Here is a 23,304-nt window from a genome sequence, read left to right as displayed (position 1 = left end):
ATATTCTATACAAACAATATTTAAGATAGAACATTCAAATGCAGATAAAAGAAAAGAAATAGGGAGATAATAATGGTAAAAAGGAGAAAATAGAATGAAAAGATGTGAAAAGAAAAGATGAAAACGTCTAACAAATTTCCTTTCCTAGCATTTTCTGCTTGATTTGCATCACACTTACCTTCTACTCAAGCAGAAAGATGACCCAACCTGCCCTTCAATTTAATAGTACAGTCAGCCCTCTCTATCTAGGGTTTCTGCCTACAAGGAATTAGTCTACCACTGATTGAAAATATATTTTATTTTTCAATCCAGAAAATTCCAGAAAACAAACTTTATTTTGCTGCAGGCCAGCAGCTCTTTATACAGTGTTTACATTTTATTATATATTATAAATGATCTGGAGATGTTTTAAAGTATATAGAGGGTATGTTTAGGTTATATGGAAGTACTACAATATTTTTTATAGGTCACGTGAGCATCCAAAGATTTTTGTATTCAGGGGCAGTGGCGGGGCAGGGATGTCCTAGAACCAAATCCCTATTGAGGAAAGAGATAGCTGGGCTCCAGGCTGGGCATTTACAACTGGTCTCCTGTTCATACTTCTTGGGATGAGAAGAAGATGCACTCCAGGCTGGACATTCATCACCAGCTCCCTGTTTACATTTCTTGAAGCAAGAAGAAAATGGGCTCCAAGACTACATATTTATGGCTGAACTCTTATCTGTATTTTGAGATTTACACCTCAATATCAAAACCATCTACAGGAATAGGGTTAATAATGACTTTGGGCTAAATTTTTATGGCAGGGACAGAGTGGGATTAGGAAATCACTCACTCCACATCCTTGGGAGTATGTGACTATACATGTGATTGCACATACACAAAAGCCTTCATGGGGCCAAAAAGTCAGGAAATGCCAGACCATAGTACTTTGCCACTCCCTCCCATAAACCTTTCCTGTGGGATCCATCTTAACTGAACAGTGTGTGCACACCCAGGGGAAGGTCCAGAGGCAAAATAGCCATGGAGTCAAAACAATATGATTGGCCAAAAAGAAGACAAAGACCCAGAAGACTGTCCCTGTTATAAAGGATTTAAACTTCCCAAAGCCTCTATGAGTATGCCCTTCCACATGTAACTTTTCTTTTCCAATAAAGTTTTTATTTTTCTTTTAACCTTCTACATCCTCACCTGAATTCTTTCTTGACAAGACAGACAAGGGCTTGGGACTCAGGCCCTAACAGGTGGCCTCTGTAGTTCAGTGGCTAGAACTCCCAGTCCAGGAACTAAAATCATGCTTCCAGCTACTGCTTATTGCTTCTTGCTGCAAGCTGCCGCTTACATTTGACTCCGTCCAAAATTACTATGGATACCAAGTGATGACTGTACCTGAAATGTGAACACAGAGTGTAGATAGGAGCTCTTAACAGGGAGTATGACTTTGAGTCTGGCATTATTTGGGACACAGAATCAATCATTTTATAACCTTATTTATTTTACCCTTGACTTTCCCTGAATTAAATAATAATGAAGTCAAGTCATAGATGACCAACTGGTTTTTCACTAAACAAGACTAAAGGGAGGTGGTCATTAATATTTTTCATGTAACATGAGAGAGATTAAAGTATTTTCTTTAAGTAATATGTGGAAAGAAGAAAAAATTCTCTTTTTCCAAAAATGGCACATTAGTATCTTGCTTTTCAAAATTAATTAGATATTTTCTTTCCTGGCTACTAGGATTTTTAATTTAATGAAGTGATCTTTGTCTTATCATTTAAATAGACATTTTAAAAGGAAGACATTTTGTAACATAAATCTACTCAAAAAGAAAGTATTTAGATGAAAAAAAATTGTTTAGTCTTCAACAACACTCAGATAGCTTTGCTAAATTGAAGTAAAACAACAATGGTTTTAAAAAATTATGCTTATGTGATATTGCTTAATTCATTTATTGCAAATATACTTTGAAAGAGAGGTATTCTAATTAATGTTTTTAAAGTATTCAGGTTGTTATCAAATTAAATACAAATACAAATTAATCTAAAATTCCCAGTAAGTAAATTCTGAGGTTATTATATGAAATCAACTATCATATACATGGGGTAATGTCACCATAAAGTTATTTATCATCTCTCAGCAATAACAACTCATTCCACACAATTGCTAAGTAACAATCACATAGCTATTTGTTACTGGTGAACACACTGACATAGACATTCAGTTAAAACATCCTTCTAACAGAAATATCATTCAGAGAGACAAATGTTATTGGGTTTCACATTGTTTTGTTTACTTTCTATAATTCATCATATTGTAATTCTTTACAATATAACAATTTGAAATATGATTTACATGCATATTTACAAGACAGAATTATGGAATAAGGAGGATTAAGTGTTTGATACTGATAGCTATGCTTTTCTATCTTAAAAATCTTATTTTTCTTTTTACATGAAACCTGGAGAGAATAATCACATGTGTTTCTCTGCTAAGCTGTCTCATTAGTGGAAATATTATTTCAAAATGGAGCTTTGAAAAATTAGCCTAATTTCACAAAAAGGGTGTTTCATAGAAAATTACATATTCCATGATTGGTATCAATATTTATGTTCTCCTATTACAAAAGGGTTTCATTCCTTCATTTAACCAAGACATATGGAATGCCTACTATGTACCAAGCACTGGACTAAATACTGGAAATATACTAATGATGAATTCATGGTCCTTGTCTCTGCTTTTTAAGCAAGAAATATATTCAATAATTAATCACACTAATGATAATTGTTGTGGATATTTTGAATTACAAGTGAAGAATGCAAACAGAGCATCATGAAAGGGTATCTGACCTAGATCGAAAAGACGGTTCAAATGCCTTGTTAAAAAAAATGCTGTTCTCTTGAAACATCCCACCCTCGCCTTCTCCCAGAGTCCACAAGTCTGTTCTATACATCTGAGTCTCTTTTTCTGTTTTGCATATAGGGTTATCGTTACCATCTTTCTAAATTCCATATATATGTGTTAGTATGGGGAATACGTGTAAATCCATGGCTAATTCATTTCAATGTATGACAAAAACTACTGTAATGATGCAAAGTAATTAGCCTCCAACTAATAAAAATAAATGGAAAAAAATGACATTTAAATTGATATTGGAAAGGTAAATTGTAGAATGAATTGGTTAGTTAATGGATGATGTGAAATGTTCCAGAAAAAGAGAATACACTAGAATGAAGTGATATGAGATGTATCATAGTGGAACTACAAGAAGGACTTAACAGCTTGAATAGAATCAGATCACTTTCAGTGAGAGTGTTAGAGATGATGATAGAGATATTTAACAGCCAGATTCCATAGATCTTTACAGGCCTAGACACATATGGGAAAGGTAGTTCACATGTATGAAATATACTTTCTTCATATGAAAATAGAAGGTATAAAAAGAAAGGAAAAGACACAACCAGATTTGTGTTTTAAAAGTTACTGTGGAGTTGGCATCTCTAAAATATGGTAGACTAGGAGTTTCCAAGCCTTAATTTCCCCATGGAAATATTAAAAAAAAAAAAAAGAAAGAAAATCAAAAGACTGGCTAAAAATAATTTGATAGCAATTATAGAAAGTGATGAAAGGAGTACAGCACCCAAATAAACAGTAAAGAAAAAGCCACAATGAAAAATAGTAGAAAACTTCATGGTACTTTCATTTACACTTGCTGCATCATTTCCCCAGCATAGCACAGTGTAGTTTCAGGGAAGTGACAGCCCAGTTTCCAGTTCCTTCCACTAAAACACGAGGAGTACATTGGACCTTATTCATGATATTCTTTTCTGTCTGGAAGACTTCCTGATGGATAGGACTCTATTTTACATAACTCAGATCTCAGAAAAGGATGGGCTTCAAAGCTTGAATCGCATGCTAGGAAAAACCACAGGAAGAAGCAGCCATTACAAATGGAAGTCGTAGCAAGTTGATAGATCTATAGACATCTGTACCTCTTGTTGTGCCCTCACATGGTGGAAGGAGTGAAGTCGTCAGGTATCTTTCATAAGGGCAAGAATCTGATTCCTAAAGGCTCAGCCTCAATGACCTAATCATCTCCTAAAGTCTCCATCTTCTAATATCATATGATTGGATAATAGAACTTCAGCATATAAATTTGAAGGTGGGGGACACATAAATATTCACAACATAGCAACTTCCATACCCCACTTTCAACAGCTGGTAGAGCATAAAAACAGGCTCATAAGGAAGCAGAGGACTTGGAGAGTATAGGATAGAATAATATGTGTTTTTCTTAAATGCACAACACATAAAACATTGTCTAGGATCGATCATATGTTAGGCCACAAAAAAGTCTTGATAAATTTTAAAAAAATGAAATTATATCACATATCTTTTGTGATCACAGTAGAATGAATCTAAAAATCAGTAACAGAAAGGAAAGAGGAAAATCCACAGACATGTGAAAATAAAAGAACATATACACCCAACAGATCAAAGAGAATTTATAAGGGAAATTATAAGATATCCTGAGACAAATTACAATGAAAATATAAAGTACCAAAATTTATATGAGATAGTAAAAAAAATATATGGTTGCAAGGAAATTTATTTTTGAAGGAAATATCTTTGTTTTAAGATGGCATAATCTTTTATATAGGAAACCCTAAAGTTTCCACACATAAAACTAATAAGACTAACAAAGTAATTCAGTGAAGTTTCAGGACAGAAAGTCAAATGCAAAAATTAGTTGTGTTTCTATGTAATAATGAGTATTCTGAATAGGGAATTAAGAAAACAATTATATTTACAGTAGCATTAAAAGGAATGAAATAAGAATAAACTTAAGGAGGCAAAAGACTTGAAAACTAAAAACTAGAATATGTACTGAAAATTATTAAATCAGATAAATAAATGGAAAGATATTTCAAATTCATGAATTGGAAAACTTGGGAAGATATCAATATCAATCACAGCAATCTACAGATTCAGTAAAATACCTATCAAAATCCCAACAATGTTATCAACAGAAATAGAAAATTTTATTGTAAGATTTATATGGAATTTCAAGAGAGCTTACAAATCAAAATAATCTTGACAGTGAAAGTAAGGCTGGAGCTCTCACACTTCTAATTTCAAATCTTTCTACAAAAATACAGTGTAGTACTGACACAAAGAGAGACATATAAACCTGTGGAATAGAATATAGACCCAGAAATAATCCCCCAATATACACATTAAAATGATTTTCAACAAAGGTGCCACGACCATTAAAAGCCGAAAGAACAGTTCTTTCAAAAACTGTTTTGGGAAAATTGGCTACTCACTGAAAATGATTCTTACTTTATACAAAAATTAACTCAAAATAGGGAAAAAAATTAAATATGAATTAAAGTTAGAAAACTCTTAAAAGAAAAAAATAAGAGAAAACTTTAGGACGTTAAATATATCAATGATAGCTTCGATGTAAAAACAAAGTACAGGCAAAAAATGAAAAAAAATAGTTATATTGGACTTCATTAAAATTAGATTTGAACAACAAAGGACACTATTAACAGAGTGCAAAGTCACTAATGAAATAGAGGGAAACTATGTTCAAATTGTGTATTCAATAATGGTTTACTTTCCAGAATATACAAAGAATCTCTGCATCTCAACAACAAATATACAACCAAATTTAAAAATGGGCAAATATTTTGAATCAACAGTTTACCATAGAAAATTTACAAATTGCCAGTGAGCACATGAAAAGGATGCTCCAAGTCACTAATGGTTAAGGAGATGCAAATAAAAAACACAATGAGATATCACTTTACACATTTTAGGATAATTATCATAGGAAAAAATTAAAAAGAAAATATTAGTGATTAGTGATGATGTCTGCATTTTTAATGGGAATTTAGAATCATACACTCTGTTGAAACAGCATGGTATTTCCTTGAAAATTAAATGCAGTATTACCATACGATTCAGCAATTCTACTTCTAGGTATATATCCAACATAATTGAGAGCAGAGAGTTGAAAACACATTTGTACACCAATGTTCATAGCAATATTAGCAAAAAGAGAATCAACCCAAATGTCCATCAGTGAAAGAAAAAAGTGAACAAAATGTGGCATATACATACAATGCAATAATTTTCAACCTAAGAAAAGAATAAAATTTTGACACTTGCTACAACCTGGATAAATCTTTAGGAAATAAGCCAGATGCACAAAGACAAATATTGCACTATTTCAATCATATGAGCTCCCTTAATTCAGTTCAGGTCAGTTCACTTGCTCAGTTATGTCCGACTTTTTGCGACCCCATGGACTGCAGCATGGCAGGCTTCCCTGTCCATCACCAACTCCTGGAACTTGCTCAAACTCATGTCCTTCGAGTCAGTGATGCCATCCAACCATCTCATCCTCTGCCATCCCCTTCTCCTCCCGCCTTCAATCTTTCCCAGAATCAAGTTTTTGTTTTTTTTTGTTTTTTTTTTTTTTTCCCCCATGAGTCAGTACTTTGCATCAGGTGGCCAAAGTATTGGAGTGTCAGCTTCAGCATCAGTCCTTCCAATGTATATTCAGAACTGATTTCATTTAGGATTGACTTGTTTTGATCTCCTTGCACTCCAAGGGACTCTCAAGAGTCTTCTTTAATACCACAGTTCAAAAGCATCAATTCTTTGGTGCTCAGCTTTCTTTATAGTCCAATTCTCACATCCATACATGACTACTGGAAAAACCATAGCTTTGACTAGATTTTGTTGACTTTGTTGGCAGAGTAATGTCTCTGCTTTTTAATATGCTGACTAGGTTGGTCATAGCTTTTCTTCCAAGAGGCAAGCGTCTTTTAATTTCATAGCTTCAGTTGCCATCTGCAGTGACTTTGGAGCCCTAAAAATAAAGTCTTCCACTATTTCCATTGTTTCCCTATCTATTTTTCATGAAGTGATAGGACCAGATGCCATGACCTTAGTTTCCTGAATGTTGAGTTCTAAGCCAACTTTTTCACTCTAATGTTTCACTTTTATCAAGAGGCTCTTTTCTAGAGCTCCCTAGAACAGGCAGTTCATAGAGGCACAAAGTAGAATAGTAATTGTCATAAGCTGGGAGTTATAGGAATAGAGTTTCTGTTTCAGGAAAATGAAAAAAAGCTCTGGTAATGGATGGTGGTGATGCAACAAGGTGGATGCACTTAAGGCCAACAAATTGTGTACTTAAAAATGGTTAAAATGGTAAATTTTTATAATATGTATATTTTACCACAGTAAAGTGAAAGTGGAAGTTGCTCGGTCGTGTCTGACTCCTTGAGACCCTATGGACTATACAGTCCATGAAATACTCTAGGTTAGAATACTGGAGTGGGTAGCCTTTCCCTTCTCCAGGGTATCTTCCCAACCGGGGATTGAACCCAGGTCTCCTGCATTGCTGGCAGATTCTTTACTAGCTGAGTCACAAGGGAAGCCACCGTAAAAGAACTCCCAAAAAATTACTGTGGCTGAAAACATGGAAACTTGATTTGAAGAAAGAAAAGAATATTTAGAAACCATTTCTAAGTCTATTTACTGTAGTCTCATGAATGTGTAGTTTGTAGTAGGGGCTACTTAAAATGCCTATTTCTGTAGAAATTTTGCCAAAACTGTTATTTAGTACCAGTGGAAACATAGACCCCGTACCAAGGAAGGTTACCAAGGGAATTAACTCCATTGCAAAATGGAAAATGTTCACAAGAGGATAAAGATCAAAGACCATCTTAAGAGGAATAAAATTGGATATGTAACTTAAAGCAAAGATCCCATAGAATGAATGCATGCTTAATAAAAAGAAAAAAAGGAGGTATATTTATTGATGAAGGAGCACAAGCCAAGTACCTTGTGCATCACAAAAGGACACCTACACTTTTGACATTTATTAGGTGTTTTTAGTTTAATGTGTAGTGTGTCCAGTCAACATTTTCTAAGTAGGGGAGTAAGAAAAGGAGACTAATTATATGTTTCTGCACATTCTGGATAACAACATCTTGATTTTATTTCCTTATCATGGTATTTTCACATGCCTAGAGAAATTCTTTATATATCACAAGGTATTTCTCCAGTATTCAGGAGTCCTCAAGACCATCCTTACTTCTGGCATCAACTGAAAGTTTGGGGATCGTTAAGACTATCATCAATTCAATTATTCTCTAGAAAAAACTGAACGTGAATATTGCTCAGTCATGTCTGTCTCTGCAACCCCATGGACTGTACAGTCCAAAGACTTCTCAGGCAGAATACTGGAGGGGGTCCCTTTCCCTTCTCCAGGGATCTTCCCAACCCAGGATCAAAGCCAGGTCTCCCTCTAGGACGACTCATGCAACTTGGAAAAGTTAATATAACCATGGTTATATGTAGTCCATTATCGTGAAATTGCATTGATTAAAATCAACAGTAAGAAAAGACACATGGTCTTTATCTTTCTGGCTTACTTCGCATAAAGACCATTACAGTATACTAACACATATATATGGAATTTAGAAAGATGGTAACGATAACCCTATATGCAAAACAGAAAAAGAGACTCAGATGTATAGAACAGACTTGTGGACTCTGTGGGAGAAGGTGAGGGTGGGATGTTTCAAGAGAACAGCATCGAAACATGTATATTATCTAGGGTGAAACAGATCACCAGCCCAGGTTGGGTGCATGAGACAAGTGCTCGGGCCTGGTGCACTGGGAAGACCCAGAGGGATCGGGTGGAGAGGGAGGTGGGAGGGGGGACTGGGATGGGGAATACATGTAAATCCATGGCTAATTCATTTCAATGTATGACAAAAACCACTGCAATGTTGTGGGGTAGTTAGCCTCCAACTAATAAAAATAAATGGGAAAAAAAAAAGAAAGAAAAGACACATGGAACAGGAGAATTCCAGGGATGGGTTTCCCTTTGTCTTCTCCAGTGGAGTCCTGTGGGCACTGCTAAATTCTCCTATCATTGACGTGTGCAATATGTATTGATTATTGTCAATCACGGAAGCTCACTCAAGCCTTGATACTCAGACATTTTAGTAGGACCTTGGTTGACATGATTGACTACTTGCATGGATGACCTTAGCCTTTATCCCCTCCAGAGGTTGAGTTGATAGCACACGGCTTGAGCACCTAAACACCCCCAAAATCATATTACTAGCATAAACTATCTGGTATGGCCTAAGGCTCTCAGATAAGCAAGGACACTCTTATCAGGCAGGACATTCTAAAGGCTTAGCCGGTACTTTCAAGAGCAAAGTCCAAATCTCTCTTTGTGCAAACCTCCTTTTATACAAATTTCCCTTTGTCCATGGTTAATCATTTATGGAACATCTACATGAAAGAAAACAAAACATAGAGTAATAGATTTGGCAATTGATTGGCAAGAGATTAGGATACATATCCTTAGGCCTCTGTTTCATTTCCGGCTCCACGGAGGTACTTAAACTCAGCTTCCCTGATAGCTCAGTTGGTAAAGAATTCACCTGCAATACAGGAGACCCCGGTTCGATCCCTGGGTGGGGAAGATCCTCTGGAGAAGGGATAGGCTACCCACGCCAGTATTCTTGGGTTTCTCTTGTGGCTCAGTTGGTATAGAATCTGCCTGCAATGCGTGGAAACCTAGGCTCCATCCCTGGGTGGGCAAGATCCCCTGGAGAAGGGAAAGGCTACCCACCTTAGTGTTCTGGCTTTGAGAATTCCACGGACTGCATAGTTCATGGAGTCGCAGAGGACAGGATTTAGCGACTGTCACTTTCACTCCTTCTCCAGCAGAGGGCAGTATCAGATTTAAAAAGCAGTCATCTAATTTTCCCTGGAGAAGGAAATGGCCACTCACTCCAGTATTCTTGCCTGGAGAATTCCATGGACAGAGGAGCCTGGCAGGCTACAGTCCATGGGGTGACAAAGAGTCAGACACGACTGAGCGACTAACATTGGATATATAAAATTTAAAAGTTCTATAGATTTAATAGCAACAGGAAAGAAATAACAAAACCAAATTAAACAAAATTGAAAAATACACTTACATCAAATACGCAGATAAAATGTGAGTATTCTTAATATATAAAAAACTTGTTTCAAATAAGGAAAAAGATAAATAACCTAATAATATTAACAATAATAAAATTTCTAATATTCAATAAGCTATGTAATATTTACTGGTTTTGGTGCTTCACATAAAATGTTTAATCTTCACAAAATACTATAAGGTAGTTACTATTATCTTTTTCTTATGTGTGAGAAATGGGAGGGAGAGCTGAGTGCTAGTAAATTATTTTCTCAACAATAAACAGGAATTTTCTAAAAGAAATAAATCAAATGGCTATTAAATATGAAAAATTGTCCAAAGAAATACAAAATAAAATTATAATTAGAAAATCTTTTTTCTAATTAGATACATGATGATGAAAACATTGATAATGCTTAAACTTAGTAAGAATTTTATGAAATAGACCTTTAATAAACTGCTAAATGGAATATAGTGATAATATTATTAGAGTACAATTTCACAAAAGCATCTTTCCCTGATGCCGGGAAAGATTGAGTGCAGGAGGAGAAGGAGGCAACAGAGGATGTGACGGTTGGATGGCATCACCAACCCAATGGACATGACTTTGGGCAAACTCTGGGAGATAGTGAAGGACAGGGAAGGTAGTCATGCTGTAGTTCATGGGGTCACAAAGAATCAGACACAAGTTAGTGACTGAACAACAACAATCTTACAAGTGTTATACATGAATATATCCATATTCCCAGCAATTTCACTTATTAATCCTAAAGAATTAATCAGAAATGAAAATATTTGTGTACAAGGATATTCATTAAGGAAACTCGGAAAATATTGAAAAGCTGTAGAGAATCTAGTTGGTCAGCCATAGGAGCCATTTGATATAGCCATATTCTGGAAAACTATAGACATTAATCATGTATTAATCCCTGAAAAGACCCAACATATAATATTTAGTGATAAACAGCAGGATACAAAGCAATATACACTCTTTAGTATATACATATACAAACATATACACATATATGCAAATGTACATCTTACGCGTGGATTAAAAATGATACAAATGCACTATGTACTAACAATGTCATCCCCTGATGGTAGAATTACAGGTAATAGTCTGTGTACTTTTCTGTTTTCTCCAAATTTTCTAAAATGAGAAAAATATGCTCTGAAAAAATTTAAAGAAACATAACAACTGCAAACTGGTAATTTCTTGGATTCAACTATTTGAAGTCAAAGAAAAGTCTGTCTCTGGCAAAATGGCATAAGCTTGGTGTATAGAAAAGATACAATCCATCAATAAATGGAACAAAAGAAAACCCATTATGTCACCTCTATGAATAAAGGAAGTATGACTGAGAGTAGTGTATTTCTCTTATGGCTTTCTACTCTCTTCTTCTGGTGCAATCACAGAGTTTCACTGTTAAACATCACTAGCATATTGCTATATTTCATTCCAAACTTTATATTTGCAAATGCAAATTAATTTTAACTTTGAGGAATTTTAATATAAAATTAATTTTCTAATTTTATCTAATTTTATTTAATTTTATCTAATTTTCTAATTTTATCAAAATTAGAATGTTACTCAATAGACTTTTGTTGACTGAATTTATATATATGTCTTCCGTGTAGCTCAAATGGTAAAGAATCTGCCTGCAGTGCAGGAGACCCAGGTTCAATTCCTGGGTAGGGAAGAATTTATATATACAATATTATTATTTTCCCATGACTTGAGATATCTGGAAGATGATTAATTTACTATCACTGCATAATATTTGCATCACTGAATTTAAATATTTAGGTGGTTTTGTTAAATGTGTCTTGAGACCTAAACTGCCTTTTATTTTCCTTTAGATTATAACTAAAAATGATGAATATGTATTTTTAGATATGACAGAAATGGAAGTAAGGGAATGATGTCAAAACTCTTTGCCATTAACAGTCATATATTTTCTCATATAGTAAGACATAAGAGGAAACCTAGCCCATGAATTTCTCTCCAATCAGATTTCATCTTTTTAAGGTCCTTTTAAAGACACATATGCCCTTATATACGGAGTCACGAATTTTTCACACTAAATGATTTTCTTCATATGATTTTTGCATATGATTTTCTTCAAGACGATTAACCTGGAATACCTTTTGAGCTTGGGTAAGAAAAATGAAAACAGAAGAAAGACAGTGACTCAGGGAGGCTGTCAGGCAAACTATCTACTTTATACATTTTACCAAGGTTGACCCTCTTCATTAGCCTTGTACAAATAATTTGGTTCCTTCTGGAGTCAAGAAGGGCCATGTGGGAAAGCTAAAGAGAGAAGGGGGACACTCTGCACTATTAGTCTTAATATTTGCCTAATGCCAGCAGTGAGAGACTCTACACATTTTCATCTTTCTTTTCTTATACCTTTATTATGACACTTCTCTTGTTGCTTTTTGAGACTAATAGGGGTGAGACTATAACTAAATAAATTCACTTCTATATTCCACTCCCTAGTTTTCAAAAATTAGAATTCCACTATAGAAATGTTATCTGATAGAGTGATTGTAGTCTGATTTTTAACTTCATATAGTTTTACAATCCTCATTGCTGGAAATTACTTTTCTTTGTTCATCTTATTACTTTAACATACCACAATAATGAAGTATTATAAAACTTAACCATTATTGATTCATCTGAAATGAGTTAAAATTCTCTCTCCCTTTTACAAAAAAGTTGTATGTGCATTCTTGCAAATAAATTATCTTATAGGTGTTCAGCGTAGTAACTATTCTTGTTGCTACCATCTTGGATGCATACATGTTGAAAGCACTTCAGAAATAAAATTGCAGTATCGTTTTCCTATATAAAAATCAAAGAATAACAATCCTCTTTACAATGGTTTAATTTTGGAAATAAATCCATTTTGTTTGCTGCTTAGCAACTTGAAATCCTCTAGGTGTTTTACATTGATTTTTTAAATCAATTGTTCGAGAGTCTTTCTAAGTATGAAAGATTGACTGTTAGCCAAGTTTAGTACCTATTTAGATCACTCTTCTAACACAAAACACATAATCTTTTTCTTGCCTCTTGAAATCCAAGTAGTCCTCTAACAGTCTTTATCACATAAAGTCAAAAGACTTCAAAACAAGTTGCATTAGTGCACTTCGAGTTCATATAATTTGATTTATTGCTTATACTAAGTCCAATATTAGTGGTTGAATTCAATTGAGATTTGATTATATCTGTTTGCTGCCTCTGCATTTTATTCAAATGCTGCAGAGCAGATTTTTATGGTAATAAATGAACATTTTCTTGAAGGTCTGTTCGTTCCTTGTGTAATTGTGGTATGCTAGTATTCTTGAAGTAGCAATACTATATAATTGTTTTCCTCTCTCTAATTCTGCTGCTTCTTAGGTGGGGAATTTTATTGTCATTGACCCTGGGAAGGGAAAGTTACAGCAAGAATGAAGAAAGAGAGAAAGAAGAAATATTCCATTTTTTTGAATTTTAAAATCTTGGACTCTTACAAGACTCGAGTCACAGAAGATTGGTTGCTAATCTATTATTTTTCTTTCCATATCAGAAAAGACAATTGGAAATGGGGTAAAGATCAAAGGGAAAGACACTAGGTGGTTCTGGGAATGAAATTCTGCTCTTTGTTATTTCCCAGACTAATTTTGGATCAGTATGGGAGGTAAGTGATCAAAACTCCATGCAGATTTGTGGTGTTCAAGAGCAGAAGCAAGATATGCAACTCTATTCAGTTAAATTTTGAAAACACAACAAGGCCCCAAGGTTTTGTATCATTTACACTGTATGACAGAAGTAACGTACATCAGCACTATGCATTTGGACCTGTGTTCACAAAATCAAATGTATACAGTGATATGCTGGATAATAAAAATATGTAAGGTGAGCTTGTCTAAGACACTAAAGTGTGCTAAAACTATGCTAAATTTAAAGCATATGTTCTCTTTCAGATCTGGTTTCCTCGGTGTGTATGCCCAGAAGTGGGATTGCTGGGTCATATGGCAGTTCTATTTCCAGCTTTTTAAGAAATCTCCACAGGAAAGAGACAAGTGCATCCCAGTGTTCATCACAGCACTGTTTATAATAACCAGGACATGGAAGCAACCTAGATGCCCATCAGCAGACGAATGGATGAGGAAGCTCTGGTACATATACACCATGGAATATTACTCAGCCATTAAAAAGAATTCATTTGAATCAGTTCTAATGAGATGGGTGAAACTGGAGCCCATTATACAGAGCAAAGTAAGCCAGAAAGATAAAGACCATTACAGTATACTAACACATATATATGGAATTTAGAAAGATGGTAACGATAACCCAATATGCAAAAAAAGAAAAAGAGACTCAGATGTATAGAACAGACTTGTGGACTCTGTGGGAGAAGGCGAGGGTGGGATGTTTCAAGAGAACAGCATCGAAACATGTATATCTAGGGTGAAACAGATCACCAGCCCAGGTTGGATGCATGAGACAAGTGCTCGGGCCTGGTGCACTGGGAAGACCCAGAGGGATGGGGTGGAGAGGGAGGTGGGAGGGGGGACCGGTATGGGGAATACATGTAAATCCATGGCTAATTCATTTCAATGTATGACAAAAACCACTGCAATGTTGTAAAGTAATTAGCCTCCAACTAATAAAAATAAATGGAAAAAAAAAAAAAACTTTTGTAAGATTTCACAAACCAAAAAAAAAAAAAAAAAGCATATGTTCTATATAAAGTAGAAGTAGCTACCCAAATTCAGTCAGCTGTTTTCGGACAAGAATATATACTCAGTGTTGCCTGCTGTTGCAATTTTATAAAAAAAAAAAAAAAAGACAAATCGGATTTGTTATGTCAATTGTCTCAATTTTTAAAACACAATGTAAGCCAAACAAATAGGTCCATGGGTGAGATGTGACTCATAATCCACCTCTATTTTAGGAATAATAGCACAAGATGGTCTTAGAATATCTTGTGGCAATATGTGACAAGAAACAACCCTGAAATCTGCACAGACCTGGTACAGAGAGCTAACAAATGTGAAGAATCCTTGTGGGGAAGAAGTTTAGAGAACACAGCTGTGACCTACCTGTTCTCTGATAGTGATACTGAATGTCTCAACATATGGCAACATAGAAAGATGATGCCAAAGACTTTCTTCCATGTATCTTGTCAAAATATAAGCCCCATAGAACTTACACATAACTGGGAAAAAGAAGTGGAGATAATTTTTAAAAATTGACATTATATTATGATACTTCAGAAATATGGATCTTTAAAAATGCATTATGTTTAATTACAGAAAAATAAAGGTATGTTTCTCACCTGAGTTTGAAGACAGTGATTAATATTGTCTGCACAAAGAAAAAATATCTTATGTTTAATATGAGGTATTAGCAAAAAGCAAACAGATACTTGGAAACATTCAGTTTCAGGATGACAAATAGGGGCATACTAAAATCTGTTGTCTCTCTCCCACTTGAAAACCAAATAAAATAGCAGGCATTATAAAAATTAAATAAAAAAACTTTCCACAATTTGAAACAAAAAGTAAAATTTCTGTGGAGCAGACACTGTATGTCCTCCCTAACAGAAGAAAAAATAGAGGATGCTATAATATATATGTATCATCACTACAATTATAGTTGCTAAAAGACAAATGTAGCCTAGAACATATACAAGAGATTATGTTGCAGAAAAAGGAATCCAGAGTTTAACAACAAACATCTAAGTACAACTGATTATTTGAAATAGACTCACTAAACTCAACAAATGGAAAACTAAACCTGAGGATATGTATGTGTGTGTATATGTATGTGTGTATATGTATATATATGTATGCATATATATAATGAATATATGTATATATATGCATATATATAATGAATATATATATATAATGGCTATATATATGTATGTATGTATATATGTATAATGAATTTAAAATTAGTAAATTTAATATCCTTACGAAATGGAGTAAATATTCGATATAAAAATAAATGTCTATGAAACACAAACAATTAAAGAACTTGTAAAAATTGAATTAAAACATCACCAGATGCCCTAAATAGACAATAAATATCTTAAGGACAAAAGCAAATAAAATTGAGGTGCAACGTCATATTGAAGAATTCTGCTGTAATTTGGCAGAAAGGAATGGAGAGATTGAAAATATGTAATAAAAACAAAGAGACATGAAGACCAGCTCCATATGTTTTAATATTTATATAAAAGAAAAAATGGGAGGGGAAGAGATGGTTGGATAGCATCATCAACTCAATGGACATGAGTTTGAGCAAACTCAGGGAGACAGTGAAGTACAGGGAAGTCTGGTGTGCTGCAGTCCATGGGGTGGCAAAGAGTCAGACACTACTGTGTGACTGAACAACAATACGAGGGGAGAATACCAAGAATGGAAATGACTCACCAGTGAAGAAATAATGGTCGCTGATTTTCCAGGGGTTTTCAGAATTTAACTGAGAATAGCTGCATATATTTATTGTTTGGAGAACTATGCTTTATTGGAGGCATTATTGAAATTTAAAATCAATCCCATACCTATACATAATTTTTAAATGAAATGCACTGTTAAACATAACAGTTGTTGACAAGAATGAAATAAACTTTGATATCAAAAGCAAAAAGTTAGTAAAAAAAAAGCTATTCATCGATAAATTACACACACACATGCATATGCACACACATACACATCTTAAGAGGTAAAGAGCTAATAAATCTTTAAGGAAATAACAATATTGTTGAAAGTGAATGAAAAATCATATCTAAACTTAAAGATCACAGTTAAATTTTAATATCCTTATTAATAATTGCTTTTTAATTATTTTTTAGCATTTTCTAGCTTATTGTGCTGCAAGAATTCACTTTTCCCATTTTCTTCTCTTATCATAAATTTAAGGCTATACATGAAAAAATAGAAGTTGGTATAAAGATAGGAAAGGAAAGGACTAAACTGTCAATATCTATAGACAATCTGATCATTTACCTAAAAAGTTCAAAAACATTAGCATCTATTATAATTAATAAGAGAGCTCAGCATTTTTGCCAGATCCATGACTCCTGAACAAAAATCCTTAACTTTTTGTTTTCCTTCCAGAAACAAAGGAAAGTCCAATAGAAAATAAAAGATCACAATCTCAAACAGGACCCCAAAGCATATAAACATGAACTTAGCCAAAATAAAGTATAAAAAAGGAACTGGAGGAAACTCTGGAATATTGAATATCAGTGGCCAGGTATATCTGTCACTGAAATTACAGATTGTAATAGCTTAATTTTACATATTTTTAAAAAATATTAAAGACCAGTAGATTTCACTTTAAGATTAAGTTGCTAGGTCAATACTTCAGTATATGTGCCTGTCCTGCCAATTATTTGTTTTGTAAAGGATGGTTTACAAACCAGAAGTTGACATTTTTTTTTCTTTTTCCTGTAAAGGGCCAGAAGATAGAATTTTTAGACTTTGAGGGTCACAGTCTCAGCTGCAACTAATTACTTCTGCTGTTGAGGTACCAAAGCAGCAATAGATGATACAAAACATATGACCACAGCTCTATTCCAATAAAAGTTTATTTTAAAAAGCCAGTGGACTGGATTTATCCCAGAGGGCATAGTTTGTCAATCCTTGTTACAATGCCTTTGAACATTTTGCTCGCTTCTCAAAAAGCAAAAAAAAAAAAAAAAACAAAAACAAAAAAACAAAACTTCATTAGTTCCTCAATGCATACAAAATCACATCCAAACTCCTGAGAATGATATTTAAGTCCCAGCACATTCTGCTTCCAAATGCCTTTCCAATCTTGTTCCCTAGTACACTCCTTCTCTCCAATCCTGTCTACTCATATGTATTATATTCAGTATACTTCAACTCCTGAATTTTTGTCTTGCTATAAATATCCCTTGAATTTTCCTTTGATTCAGTTATTCTGTCATGCATTTGGAAAATATTTACTTAATGCTTGTTATGTCCCAGGTACTTAGCTAGAATGCTGAAGATAAAGTGGGAAAAAAAGTGACACTGTCTCTAGTTTCAAAAAGCCACATTTGAGTGTGGTTTACAGGTAAGCAAGCAACTTAAGAATCATGTGATACATTCTATCATAAGATAATAAAAGGTATTAGGTGAACAAAGAAGTAAAGATATAAAAAGTTTGATTTTATCATTTTTCAATTGAGTTGATGTTTAGATCATATAGTTTTACAAATGCATAGTTTGACTTCAAGTTTATAAATCTTACAATTCTAATAAAACATAGCCACATGTCTGAACTTTCAATAGAAAAGCAATTTCAAGAATACACTTTAGCCATGTTAAGACCTTGATACATTGTCTATATACTGCAATTAAACTGTGTACAATATCAGCCTTTGTTGGTGGCATTCAGCCTCTAGTTCTACTAAGTTAATTTTTCATTTATTAAATTTCATTTTTCATTTAAAATTTTTATTTTTAATTTCATGGATGGATCAATGCTTGAAACCTAATTTAGTTCATACTCAATAATACATTTTATTATGCAACATTAACTATTTTAGCTTTTGTCAATTTCCTTTTATATTAATAGTCACAGTCATAATCATTATATTTATTGGTTATATTTCTTAAAGTTAAGAACATAAACAGTGGAATCCAAACATCCATAGGACCAGATGATAAGACCAAATCTTCCCAAGAGTCTTCTAAATTGAGACCTGAGGATGAGCAAGAGTTTGCCAGATAAAGGTAAAAATGGGGTTGGGGGTGGGGCATGTAAAGAGACTTCCAATCAAAGACCCAGAGGTGAATAAAAGCATGATGTGTCATAAATTTTGGCATTGGAATTTTTCTTGTAATTTTTCTCTCACCAATTATTTTCTTGTTCTTCCCTGTTAATACCTTTAGCCTGTTATAAAACAAATTCAATTTATACTTGAAAGACATGACAACTTTTATTTTTATTTGTCTAATGCATATATTGCATAAAAATAGATGTTTGTGGTTACTGCATAAGCTAAAGTAGACATTTGAAATATGCTAGAGATAGATAAGATTAAGTGGAGAGCATGAGGTAGATGATCTGCCATGATTCTGGTAGGTTGTTATTAAGTAAACACAAAGAGGATAAAGCCACATCATATGAAGCATTTAAATTGCATGTGTCCTCTGCTCTAAATAACTATAACTAAACTTAAGCCTTCAATTTTGTGCATAGGGCTTTGAGTTAAATGATCGTTGTTATACTATTCTCTTTTCTTATTAAAATGAAGATGAATAAATACAGAACTCTTATCCTGTGGTTAATGATTACTTTGGTGATCTCAATTAAATATCTTTAAACAGGAATGTAAGTACTACTACCACAGTTCAATCTGAAGCTAAACTCGTATTTTGTGGAATGTGGCACTGTTAATAGAATTTTAACACATATAAGTAAATATCAAAATATATTCAAATTCATTATTGTCCAAAGCCTATTATGATTGCTGCTTACTTGTAAGTGAACTAAACGGAAGGTTCTATGTCTAAAATTTTGTGACAAGACAGGAGGGTTAGATAAAAAATTAAGTGAAATTTTATCATGTGCTCTGACAGAATCAAGCATTCTTTTTCATAGTTATCTTTTTTTAAGCCAAAACAATCTATAAGTCCATATACAGGAAGGCTATGTTTGAATAAAGCAAAGTTCTTTTTTTGTTGTGCCCTTAGACTAGATGGAGTTCAGATATGCTATTTTGCTTTGATAGCCTCTAAAGCTGATCACCAGGTCTACATCTTCTATATCGGACTGGTGGACAATCCAATGATTTAAATAGCATAAAACCCTTTAGTGCTGTTCTCTCTTAAGCTGTGGATTTAATAAGTGACTCTACAGCTTTGCTATATTCTATATGACTTCTGTACACATCCAGAGGACACTGCTTACTCTGAAACAACTTCTCTGAGCACCATAAGATTTTGTGATGCATACCTGAGTCCTAAAATGGTACTCTCTTCAGTTTATATCACAAATCCCAGATGACTTGCCTTAATTCTATTTCACTACTCTCCTCTAAAGAGAGAATATTAAAGAAAAAGAATCCTTCATTAGAACCAAGGAACAATGATGTTCACAAATTGAACCACGCCACTTTAGTAGTCAGTTATATTTCCTCATGAGTGAGGTTTTGAGTTAGAGTCAAATTTAAAATTAAAAAGATCTTGGCCCACATGACCTTTATGAGAAGCCTAGGAGTTTCTCATTTCTATAAGAAGAAAGAACACAATATTGGTTATGTTTGTGTATTAAATAAGATCTCTAGTTAAGATCACAACCTAAGAGCTGTAAGACAATAGCTCTTGTCTATTTATTTTAAAAATTTAATTGTACTTTTCTTCTTGAAATAGCCTTTGAAACCTAAAGGTGAATATCTTCTATAGAGAAGTTCTGCAGTATCATCCTTGCAGGGTTGTTGGTATTCCTGTTTCTGATTAAAATTTATGTTTTCTTTAAATAGCATGAAATATACTTTGCCAGACCTCTTTAGCCTTGGTTAGAAATGTATAACCACTGAAAAGTTTTCAGACAGGAAGCTGGTAATTGGGCAAGGTTTGAAAAGCCAATCAAACTCAGTCTATCTTTGCTCCTAGGGAGAACCTGGCGATTGTCATTGCAGTGAAAGAATCTCAGATGTGAATCTGAAGAGCTTGCCTAGCTTTCATTATAATCAAACAGCAGAAATAAATACTAGATACAGCTTCTGGATTCAATTCATGAAATCTTTTTAATAGAAATCCTATTCTTAAGTAAATAGAGAGGATAGTAACTCAGTAACAAAGGTTAACAGCCTAGAATTCTTATATGATCAACACAACTATAGAATTTTCCTTAATACTAGATAGTGAGTTTTGTTTCTTTTTTGTTCTTCTTTCTTTTTATCTCCTACTTCTTTGTCTTTCACAGCATCCCACAATAAAGTGAATTGCATTGCATCCATTTTAGTTACCGTCGTTGCATGTTTTGTCACAAACTTGCATATGTTTGTTTGTTTGTTTGTTTTTTCTATTGGAAGACATATCATGATTAAGCCTTTGGGGAACAATACATTAAAAATTTACTAAGCTCTACATCAGATGACATTGACTGGTGTTTCTTGATACATTGTTGTTGCTGCTGTTGTTCAGTTGCTGAATTGTGTCTGTTTGCAACCCCACGGACTGCAGCAAGCCAGGCTTCTCTGTCCTTCACTATCTCCTGGAGTTTGCTCAAGCTAATGCCCATTGAGTTTGTGATGCTATCTAACCATCTCATGCTCTGCCACTCCTTTCTCCGTTTGCCTTCAATCTTTCTTAGCATCAGGGTCTTTTCCAATGACTCTTTGCATCTCATGCCCAAAGTATTGGTGCTTCAGCTTCACCAATAGTCCTTCAAATGAATATTCAGGGTTGATTTCCTTTAAGATTGACTGATTTGATCTCTTTGCTGTCCAAGGAACTCTCAAGAGTCTTCACAGCACCACAATTTGAAAGTATCAATTCTTTGGCACTCAGCCTCTGCTATGGTCCAACTCTCATGTCCACACAGGACTACTGGAAAAATCATAGCTTTGACTACATAAACCTTTGTCAGCAAAGCGATGTCTCTATTTTTCAATATTCTGTCTAGGTTTGTCATATCAGGTTGGTGTGAAAGTAATTGTGGTTTTGAATTGTTGAATTTTGCTCTTTGATATTGGAATATAGTCTTAAATATATGTGGCTATGTTATACATCATTTTAATGCATATTTTTTGCTTTATGTTTTTTTTGTGAATGACTTTACTTGCTGTTTATTTTATATTTATTTTAGACTATGGAAATTATGTTAGACAAAAATCAAATTTGAGTGATTTTCTTATTTGCGTTCAAAATGGCTCATAAAGCAGAGGAGACAACTCTCAACATCAACAATGCTTTTGGCCCAGGAACCTCTAACAGACTTACAGGGCAGTGGTGGTTCAAGAAGTTTTGCAAAGGAAATGAGAGCCTATAAGATGACGGGCATAGTGGTTGGCCATAAGAATTTGACAACGACCAACTGAGAATCATCATCAAAGCTGGTCCTCCTATAACTATAAGAGAAGTTGCCGAAGAACACAATGTCAACCATTCTATGGTCATTCAGCATTGGAAGCAAACTGGAAAGGTGAAAAAGCTTTTGATGAGTGGGTGCCTATTGAGTTTACCAAAAATAAAAATAAAAATAAAATAAAATAAAATAAAATGTTGTTTGAAGTGTAGTCGTTCTTATTCTATGCAACAACAAGGAATTATTCCTTGATCAAATTGTGATGTGTGATAGAAAGTGGATCTTATATGACAACTGGCAATGACCAGCTTAGTGGCTTGACTGATAAGAAACTCCAAAGCACTTGCCAAAGCCAGACTTGCACCTGAAAAGGTCATGGTCAGTTTGGTGATCTGCTGCCTGTCTGATCCACTACAGCTTTCTGAATTCCAGTGGAACATTATATGTGAGAAGTATGCTCAGCAAATTGATGAGATGCACCAAAAACTGCAATCCTTCAAACACCATTGGTGAACAGAATAGGTCGAATTCTTCTGCATGACAATACCTGGCCGCAGATTGCACAACCAATACTTCAAAAGTTGAACAAATTGGGCTATGGAGTTTTGCTTTATCTGCCATATTCACCTGACCTCTTTCCAACTGACAATCACTTCTTTGAGCATCTTGACAAATTTTGTAGGGAAAATGCTTCCACAACCAGCAAGAGGCAGAAAATGTTTTCCAAGAGTCCATTGAACACTGAAACACTGATTTTTCCACTACAGGAATATATTTTATTTCTCATTGGCAAAAATGTGTTGATTGTATTGGCTCCTATTTTTTCTTCATCTGTGTATTGGCTCCTATTTTGACTAACAAAGATGTATTTGAGCCTAGTTATGAAGATTTAAAATTCAAAGTCTAAAACCTCTTTTTTTTGTTTACTTTTTTTTGGCTTGTTTACTTTTTTACCAATCTAAATAGCTTTCCTTCCAAGGAACAAGTATCTTTTCATTTCATGGTTGCAGTCATTGTCCATAGTGATTTTGGAGCCCAAGAAGATAAAATCTGTCCCTGTTTCCAGTTTTCCCCATCCATTTGCCATGAAGTGATGGGACCAGATGCCATGATCTTAGGTTTTTTGAAAGTTGAGTTTTAAACTAGCTTTTTCACTATCTTCTTTCACCCTCATCAAGAGACTCTTTAGCTCCTCTTCACTTTCTGCCACTAGAGTGGTATCATCTTCATATCACAGGTTGTTGATATTTCTCCTGACAATCTT

Source organism: Odocoileus virginianus, chromosome X (genome assembly GCF_023699985.2).
Source record: "Odocoileus virginianus isolate 20LAN1187 ecotype Illinois chromosome X, Ovbor_1.2, whole genome shotgun sequence".
Classification (NCBI taxonomy): domain Eukaryota; kingdom Metazoa; phylum Chordata; class Mammalia; order Artiodactyla; family Cervidae; genus Odocoileus; species Odocoileus virginianus.
Note: the sequence above shows the minus strand (reverse complement) of the source record.